We start from the raw sequence: 9,976 nt of genomic DNA, 5'->3' as shown, positions 1-9,976 counted from the left end.
TTAAAAACAAATCCTTTTTTTTTTTTGAGATGGGGCCTCATTCTGCCACCCATGCTGGAGTGCAGTGGTGTGATCTCGGCTCACTGCAACCTCCTCCTCCCAGGTTCAAGCAATTCTCCTACCTCAGCTTCCCCAGTAGCTGGGATTACAGGCACGTGCCACCACACCTGGCTAATTTTTCTATTTTTAGTAGAGACGGGGTTTCACCATGTTGGCCAGGCTGGTCTTGAACTCCTGACCTCAGATGATACACCCACCTCGACCTCCCAAAGTGCTGAGTTTACAGGCATAAGCCACCGCGCCCGGCTGATTCTTCTTTCAGACCTCCCCTTCAGCCAGCCTTCTTTCACACTGTTTCTGTCTTAGTTCTCACCAACAGCTCTAGAATAGTTTTCTGGCAGCTCTGCCTGCAGTTAGCCCCAGGCCCCACCCCACACCTATATCGTTCTCTACCCAGTATTTCTAAAGCACAGATCTGATCGTGCCACATCTTAACTTGAAGTTCTTTCATAGCTCTCCACAATCTCAAATTATATTCTCCTTTCTCAATAGCAAAGCTCACAAGGCCATCATATATCAGATTTCCTTTCACCCTCTAAACCCTTCTCCCACATCCCAGGGCCCTGTTGCTCGACTCTCATCTATATGCCTAGGGCTTATTCCTCTGGCAAATGTCAGCTTAGGTGTTCTTTCCTCTGAGAAGCCTTCCTCAATATCTCCAGGTACTTTTGGATCTTGCTTCATTTCTCCACAGTACCCTGCATAGACCAGTATAATACCTATCACCCTGTATTAGAAGTAACTTCTCAAATTGCAAATTTGGAATCAGCCAAGAGCTGGAATATTAGAGTAGCCCTTAGGTGTCAGTCTACCCCACCAGATTTCAGCCTTTTATGGGAAGTGTCCCCAGCCTATTCCTTCCCTTAGAGAAGTATCCTAATGTATCATTCTGGATGGTAGATTCAGACTCTGACTATTGGGAACAAAAAGAATAAAGCTTGCTTTATCAAAGGCTCATTTTGTGGCAATATTGTGATCTCTATATATATTTTCACTTGTAACATTCAAAGTTAACTGGTCAAGATGGGAGTCATAATTCCTATTTTATAGGTTAAGAAACCGAGGTTCATAGAGCTTAAGTAAATTGTCCAAGATCTCTTGGCTATAAAGTGACATCTAGCTCACCAGGATATAACCAACTCACATAAATGAGACTCTAGTTAAAATATTGGACTTGATAATTTCTAAAATTCCTTTTGGTCTTGTTATACATGGCTGTTTGTAACAACTTGTCTTTTCTATTACATACAGAGACAATTTTTGTATGGGCAGGGGTGGTGGGTAAGAATTTCCAAAAATGTCTAAGTAATTACTGAAGATTGTTTACAGATTTCTAAGCCTAGCTGGTTAATTTATGCATCCTTTCAACAAATGTTGACATCGACAAGTGTGGAGAGTGTCCTGATTGCATTCTCTCTGAGGGCAAAAGCTCCTTTGTGGTACATAGGGTGGACTCATGAGTGAAAAAGGCATTTCCTTCCCCTTAGGAGCCTAGTGTCTAGTGTCTCCTTTACTTCTGTCATTTCCTTTTCCAAGAAATCCAATTATTTTCTGGTCTCAAATGGGATGATAGGCTTTCTTCAGCTGTTCTTTAAGATCTTGGGGAAGATGTTTAGGTAATTCATTTTGATGCCTCTGTGTAGGAAGCTGTGTGTGAAGTGACTGGGCAATAAGAAGTTCTTTCTCCAGAGCTCATTTTCTGCTGCAGGGAAACTCTAAGCCCCTCCAGTTTGACAAAGGCCAAAGAAAGAGGACTAGATCTGACGGGTCCCATTTCGTTGTTGCCTGTATCACAACAAGGGGTGGTGCATGGCTTTTTGCAAATTATAAATCATCTATTGGATAAAAGCCATTGAAATGATTGTATTCTTGTAACAAAAACTTATGTGGTCACAACAGTTAATTTATAAAATGTAATAAGCATTTATTGTGTTCCTATTACAATCAAGACATGGTGCCAGGCACTGGAAATTCAAAGGAGAGTAAGATGGCCCAGGCCTAAAGGAAGTTGTGGTCTAAAATGTAAAGCAGACATAAAAACACCAGCAATAATCGTGGTGGAAAGTGCTTTGTCAGCAATGTGACCAAATGCAATGTGGGTACAGAGGAAGGACAAAGCGTTCTGCATTTTGCAGGCATGTCTGAAGAAGGCTGTACAGGGGACATGAGTTTGAACTGGACCTTGAAGGACAGAGAGGATTTCACACAGTAGAAAATGGAAAGGGATGGGCATTCTAGGAAGACAGAATAGCATGAATGCAAAAATGTAAAGGAACAAGGTGTCAGGAGGATTAATTCCTTGGGTCTTATTAGAGAATCATACAACTACTTATAAAGAGAACTAGTAACACAAGCAGAAGAAAAGATTTGAATGTGTTGCCCTCCTCCTTTCTCTAATAAGGCTGCTGAAGATATAATAGGCAAATATAATTGTACATTTGCACAATGTGTTGATGGGTCCTTCTCGTTTTGTTGCCTCAATCAGTTGTGGCAGTATGCTCTCGCCTTCTTTACCCCCATCCCCCATTCCATTGAAAGGAATCACCCACTGCCTTACATGGTTTAGGTAACTTTTTACTTTAAAGTATAAAGGTGAATCTTTTGGAGGTGATATAAACCATGGGACATCAAACAGAATGAGGCCCCTGGACAACATCAGAGGAATCTCCTCTGTGCATTTTATACCTTGAGTGAATAGTCAGGGTGGGACCAGGAAATGGGAGAACAACAGGAAGCTACAGAAGTATTATGGCTTTGTAAAAGTTTTGGGAAAACATTTCTCTTTTGCTGGGTCTGGACTCATAAATTGCACGTGTCCTGTAACATGGGAAGAAACTGGGCTCAATGCAATTACTTAGTCTCTGTCAAAAAACTGGCAATTTTTGTGTTATATTACTCTGGGAACTTAGAAGGCCCACAGCTCCTAAACTCTCCCCTGAATGGATCCTGGGTATAAGGGGCTCATAGGTGTAGTAGGACAGAGTTAAGGGGCAAAACCACACTGTAAAAAATCCTCTTGCATGGAAATCTGAACTTTATTCTGCAGTCCATAAGGAACCACAGGTGAGTTTCATACTTGTAATGAATGGATTCATTAGGTCAGTGCCTAAGAAATAAATTGTGGCAGGGAAGAATATATGAAGTATCAGGATTAATGGAGAAAAGCTGAGATTTAAGACAAGGTCTTGGCAGATCTACCCAATAAACTTAGCAAGATATAAAAATTGGATAACATTGTCTAGTTTTATGGGGAGGTAAGAAATAGAGAGGAGTCAGAGATAGCACTAAGATTTCCACTTTGTATTAATCCATTAAGTAAGAAGAAACTTAAGATAAAGTATGGGGAAAAGGCAGTGAGTTCTTTTTTAGGCCTATCAAGCTTTAGGTATAGAAGGGGTGATTCAGGAAGGATGTTCAGTGAGCAATAACATAAATGAGGCTGAGGTTCAGAAGGCAGATGGGGTCTGGAGACACATATTTAGCATCATTCAGCTGAACTTACAGGTTTGGAAGAAACCACTCAAGCAGAATACAAGTAAAGACAGAAGATACAGAGACTAACATTGAGAGCCTACCATGTTTGAAGGACTGTGGAAGAAGAGAAATAAGAATATTGATTAGGCATTGTTGGGGATGTATGGAGGAGAACTAGAAGACAGTAGTGAAGAAACATGTGCCCGAAGAATAAAAAGCTCTATATACAAGAGTTTTCAGAGGAGCATTTAAATAACAACAAAAAGTCTTCAAAATAATTTTAAATTGGAAAGCAGGGTGTAAAATTATATATACACCATGATTACAAGAATGCAAAATATGTGTACACAGACATGACATGGCTTTTGAGTGGATTATTTCCTTTGGTAATGTCCTTTAGTTTTATTTTAATGTGCAATATCAAATGAAGCAGTAGGTTGAATGCAGTGTTTCGGGGTAAATCCCTGTACTCCAGAGGACTCTGCCTGGGGTTCTCTGTTTTTTCCTAGACCTTTTAATGACAAAAAATAATAATGCCAAGTTTTGTATGAGAAATGCTAGGTAGTGAGCAAAGTTCCCAGCAATCTCTGATAAAGGAAGCAGACAAGCTATGCATTGTAAGTGCGTCACCTTTGCCTTGGGAAAGGATATAATGACACTTCAGTTTTTACCGTTAAAAAATTGGTTAGGAAAAAGAAGTCAAAGGCATTTCAGTAGGTAAAATAAAATGTAGACGGGAGAAGACAAAAAACCCCTACAGATGTGGAGGTGTGAAAGACACCAGATTCATCTTAGATGAACTCCACGTAAGATGGGTGGAGGGACCAGCTGGGTGGGGGATGTCTGTAAATCAGCAATTAAGTTGGTGGAAAGTAGATGTAATAATTAAGCCTAAATATTTATTGGGCACGTATTCTGTGAATGACGTTGAATGACTTTATGTGTTTCATCTCATTTAATTCCTTAAATGACTCAAGGACAGATATTATTCTTGGGTCCACTTTACAGAAGAGAGGAAGTGTATATAACACTTTTCTTCTGAATACACAAAGTTTTCTTCTCTCAGATATTCTGGCTTGGGAAATCAATTTCTTCAATGTCTGTACTGAAAAAGTTGGAATCTCATGATTTGACAAGGTATTCAGGGTAGCAACAACTGAACCTGTTTCCATAAAAAACAGTTTACAAACTAAATCATGCATTATTCCACAATTGTTGACTGAGAACCCACTATGCACCAAAAATTGTGCCAGGCTGGAAGAACATTGTCAATGCACCATAAATTGCCTTGGCAATATATGCACAATTTACTCTTAGGAGGAAGAAGAATTATTTTGCACAATGATAACTGATGAAGGAATTGAGCATCTACCCACACAAGTCAGACAAACTGGATTCCTTGAAGCTATCTAGTTGCTGCCAAAATCCCATAACATCTTGAACTTATGGGACAAGAAGGAAAGAAATCAAACAGACAATTTTTAAAAGTCACTATGATTCAAAGAAATCATCTGGACTTATTGCTTTACACAAAATCTGATTCTTAGCAATTGTAGCTCTTGGTATAAGCAGCACAGTGAAGTGTGTCCAGGCAAATGACAGAAGCTGCTCTACTTCTTCTGAGACCAGCCTGGACTCTCCAGAAAGTTGAGCAAGGAGGGTATCATAAACCTGGGGACCACCACAAGGTGCTGGGAAGATAGCTGGTCTGACTCTCCAGGGTGTTCGCTGGGTTGTGTTAAGTAGGAGAAAAGAAAATTTTGTGTGTGGTTTGTGCTCTGGTACATTCTTAATGGTCCTTTGGTTCATTCAAGATGCTGGTTTTCCAAGGTTGTATTTTTGAAAAATCTTCTGTTATTCATATCATTGTCTTTTACTATGCAATATGTTCCCCCTACCCATTTTATGATTTTGTCTTTATTATGGTTTGAGTAATTTGATTATGATGTGCCTTCGTGTGCCTGTGTGTGTTTATATTGAGGTTTTGGACCTGTGGATGTATGGTTTTCATCAAATGTGGAAAAATTCATGCCACTATTTCTTTAAATAGGTTTTCAATCTCCTTGTCTTTCTCTCAATCTTTCTTTTAGGTTAGGAGCTAGGACTCCAATTATACATACAGTATGCTACTTGAAGTTTTCCCCAATACTGCTTTTATTTTAATTTTTGTATTCATTTTGGATACTTTATATTGCTATGTTATCAGTTTCACTATTTTTTTCTTCTGCACTAATTTTGTCTATCATGAATACAGTTATAATATTTATTTGCTTGGCTGGGTGCAGTGGCTCATGCCTATAGTCCCAGCACTTTGGGAGACCCAGGCAGGTGGGTCACTTGTGGCCAGGAGTTTGAAACCAGACTGGCCAACATGGAAAAACACCATCTGTACTAAAAATAATGATAATAAAAATCTTAGTTCAGTATGTTGGCGCATGCCTGTAGTCCCAGCTACTTGGGAGGCTGAGGCACAAGAATTGCTTGAATCTGGGAAGTGGAGGTTGTAACGAGCCAGGGTTGTACCACTGCATTCCAGCCTGAGCAACAGAGTGAGATTCTGTGTCAAAAAAAATGCTAATTCAAATACACACAGTCAAATCTGAGTTGGTCTTTTTTGGTTGATATTTTTCCCCTTGTTATCAGTCATATTTTCCTTCCCCTTTTGATGCCTGGTAATCTTTGATTCGGTGCCAGACATTGTGTATTTACCTTGTTAAATCCTAGCTATCTTTGTATTCCTATGAATATTCTTGAAATTTATTCTAGGACACATATTAAATTATTTTAAAAGGTTCGATCTCTTTGGATCTAACTTTTAAGATTTTAAAGGAAAAATCGGAGAAGCATATGATATAGGAACAATTATTTTACTCTACTGAAGCAAGACTTTTCTGAATTCTCTAACCTAGTATCCCATGAGTCTTTTTCAGTCTGACTGGTGGAAACAAAATTATTCTCAGCTCTGTGTGAGTTCCAGGCACTGATCCTTCCAGATGGTTCTTTTCCCGTGTCAGTTTCCTCACGTGCATGCACTGATTGAACACTTTTCAGATCTCTAGGTTTTGCTCTCTATGCAACTCCCTAGAGTAGTGTGTTCTGCAGACTCTAGCCACCTCGGTCTTCTGGGACTCTCAGCTTAGTATTCTGAAATCAGGGAGTCCACCTTGGTTTCCTCTTCCTGAGCCATAGTCTAAAAACTCTCTTAAAGCAATAATAAAGCTCAGGCAATCACTTGCTTCCTGTCTTTCAGGATTATTGTCCTTCACTAGGATTATTGTCCTAGTGCCTTGAAAACTATTGTTTCATATATTTTGTTTGTTTTTAGTTATTTCAGATGGAAAGGTAAATCTTGTTCCTGTTAGTCTATTGGAAGAATGCTTCCTTTCTCTTTAAATATTTTAAAACACACATTGTGGGCCCTGTCCTGCTGGGCCCTTTGGTCAACATTGAATAGCTATACAATATTATCTTCACTCCTTAAGTCAATAAATTTGAGAGGATGGAAAGGATGTCCTAGATAAATAAATCAACGGTAGGAAGGATGGAGTGTGAGTGCTAAGATGACACCATAAGGGTATGTGAGATGGCAGGAAGGAGAGTGATGAAGGAGTTGGGCCTGCCAAACCACATTATGGAAAAAGGGAGGCTTGAAGGCTGGGTAGGACCTGAATAAATGGAGAAGAAAGGGAAGGAAATGCTAGCATGCCAAGATACAGACGATCACATCTCTATGGAAAAATGGGCTCTTCAGGACCCTTTAAAACCATAGAAAGCTCTGCTCTTGCAGATACAGTGAACTGTTTATTCAGATGTGCCAGAGCATATAATAAAGGGGCGTAATTCTCAAATTAGGGTCTTCCCACTAAGTCTCCTGAGAACCACATCCAGGTGTTTGAGATAATGACACTCTGGGTTTGTGCATATGATTTGCATTCATTTCACAAACCTGTGCCTTTCTTTCTCCTCGACTACTCTCCAACCATGACTGGAATATAGCTTTCTCCACTTTCATTCCCGGCATCTTCACTCTTTTTTAGCATCTGACAAGCTTTGAATTTAGAACTAAATTATACTTTATATCATACATTGTAAAAGCCTCATTTCTTATATTACATCATCCTGTTTGATAACATGTTTTTGGACTGGATATTATTTCTCATAGGGTGAGGCAGAAATGTCAGGTATACATTTGAAGAAACCAAGGCTCAAAAAGATGAAGAGGTTTGCTTGGGGACACATACTTGTGAGTATGTGAGTGCTGGGGAGTTGGATTAAGTCTTTCAGAAGGTCTGAATATCTAATCCATTTTAGTTTGGCAATGCCTAGTCAGTGAAGCATGTGCACACACATACACATGCACACATATGCACACACACATACATACATGTATCAGAATGGCAAATGGTGGGTCAGATCAGGTGGTTGTTGCAGCTGGTGAATTTGGCCTGTGGCCATAGTTTGCTGACCTCCTGAACAAGATGACCCTTTCATTGTGGAGAAAATGGTAACATCAATCCATATTCATTTTATCTCACTTTTAAACATTTCTATTTTTGAGTGTGTTTCATAACATACGCTAGTATATTACACACAGTTGTTCAGGTATGTACAGGTGTTTGTTTGATGATAACATACATTGGCATTACATGCTCAAAGCGTTTTTGCTGAAAATAATAAATAAATCATAGCTGATATTTAATGAGCAGATACTTTGTGCCAGGTGTGGCTTCTAAACACTTTATATGGATTAATTTACTTAATTATCAAAATCACCCAATAAGGAAAACCCTACTTTTATCCCCATTTTACAGATAAGGAAACTGAGGCACTGAAATAAAGCTGTGTGATCAAAAATCTTACCCACCACCTGCTTAGGATTTGGCTAATCTCTGAGTGCTGTGGTCTTGTGTTTGGGGGTTCAGGTGTTGGGTCAAGGGTATACAATATTAATTCAAAGTGATGTGTGGGCACAGATAAATAGCTGCTTCATGTCAGATGCCATGTGAGGAGCTAAATATTTGCTAACCCATCTAGGCAGGCACCATGAGAACATATTGTTTAACTCCACAGTAGTCATGTAAAGAAGGTATAAATTTTCCCATTTTACAGATGAGGAAACTGAGGTTCAGAGAGAGTAAGAACTGATTCAAGGTTCCACTGCTAGCAAGTGAGGGGGCTTGATTGGAAATGAAATACAGCTTTTGCCTAGCTCTGACTCTCCAATTCCGGGCCACTTACTCTGTCCAAAAGTTGAGACATTTCCTAAGCCCCTCAAACCAAGAATTTCTCAGGGAGCCATTGTCCCACAGAGTACACTAAGCTGGGGCTCCACTCATTCCTAGGTGGAAGGAAGTCCCAGGGCACATGGTCTGGCGATGTAGCCCCTAAACGGGACTTGGTCCTATCCTGTCCTGCATATCCTTAGTAGAGTCTCGTTTCTCCTCTAGGGACTAGGACAGATAAGGAATAAGGTAGATATGGTTCAAATTATAGTATCAAGGCTCGATAATAGACTTAAAAAGAGAAGGAAGGAAGGACAGAAAGAAGAAGGGATGGAAAGAAGTGAGGAAGAAATAAGATCAGGCAAGTGTGGCCCTAAGCAGCACTGAGCAAGCTGCTTTCTGAGCTCTAGTTTTATTATCTATAACATGGAGACAGTAATAGCCTCTATCCTAGACATCTGAAGGATTTGATGATGTTATGCATATCAAGCAGGTGCTCTATGCAAATGGATGGAGGGAGAGGAGGCTTGGTCTCCTTGTTGAAATGTTTCTGGAACCAATTCTTGGACCTAGAAGAGACTACAGGGAGCCTGTTCTCCATTCATATGTTGGAGGGGCTTCTGAGTGTGGCAGCCTCTCAGAGAACAAGAATCTACCCAGAGTTCTAGGTATGGGGTTGGCTGGAGTCTGCTGGGACATCTTAGCTGTTCTACTTTATGACCCAGAATGTCTACCCTAATATGTAAAGGTCTGGGTTGTGAATAACAGACCCCATAGGCTGACCCCAAGGCCCAGAAACAGACCACTGGCTCTGTAGTCAACGTAGAGTAACACACACACATTATGATCATAAGTGGCCTGTTGGGATGCCTCCAGACCACGTGGTGCTTCTGGCACTCTCTGTACCATTTAAGTTTAGTTGTAATTTTCTGCCTTTGTAATTCCCTCCCTCCCTCCTTCCCTCCCTCCCTCCATCCCCCCTTCCCTTCCTTCCTCCTTCCTTCCTCTTCCTTCTCCCTTCCTTCCTTCCCCCTCCTTTCCCTTTCCTTCCTTCCTCCCTTCCCCTTCCTTTGTTCCTTCCCCTTCCTTCCTTCCTCCCTTCCCCTTCCTTTGTTCCTTCCCCTTCCTTCCTTCCTCCCTTCCCTCTCCTTCCTTCCCCTTCCTTCCTCCCTTCCCTCTCCTTCCTTCCCCTTCCTTCCTCCCTTCCCTCTCCTTCCTTC

General features: G+C 40.5%; 1 protein-coding gene across 2 annotated transcripts in view; it reads right to left on the bottom strand.

Moving 5' to 3' along the window:
- Positions 1-9,976, bottom strand: part of ADCY8 (adenylate cyclase 8 (brain)) — a 263,079-nt gene that overhangs the window by 55,178 nt on the left and 197,925 nt on the right. The gene's annotated exons all lie outside the window — the stretch shown is intronic.

This window comes from Colobus angolensis, unplaced genomic scaffold, assembly GCF_000951035.1.
Source record: "Colobus angolensis palliatus isolate OR3802 unplaced genomic scaffold, Cang.pa_1.0 Scaffold17, whole genome shotgun sequence".
Lineage (NCBI taxonomy): Eukaryota > Metazoa > Chordata > Mammalia > Primates > Cercopithecidae > Colobus > Colobus angolensis.
The sequence above is the reverse complement of the archived record's forward strand: the minus strand, read 5'-3'. Positions and strand labels throughout refer to the sequence as shown.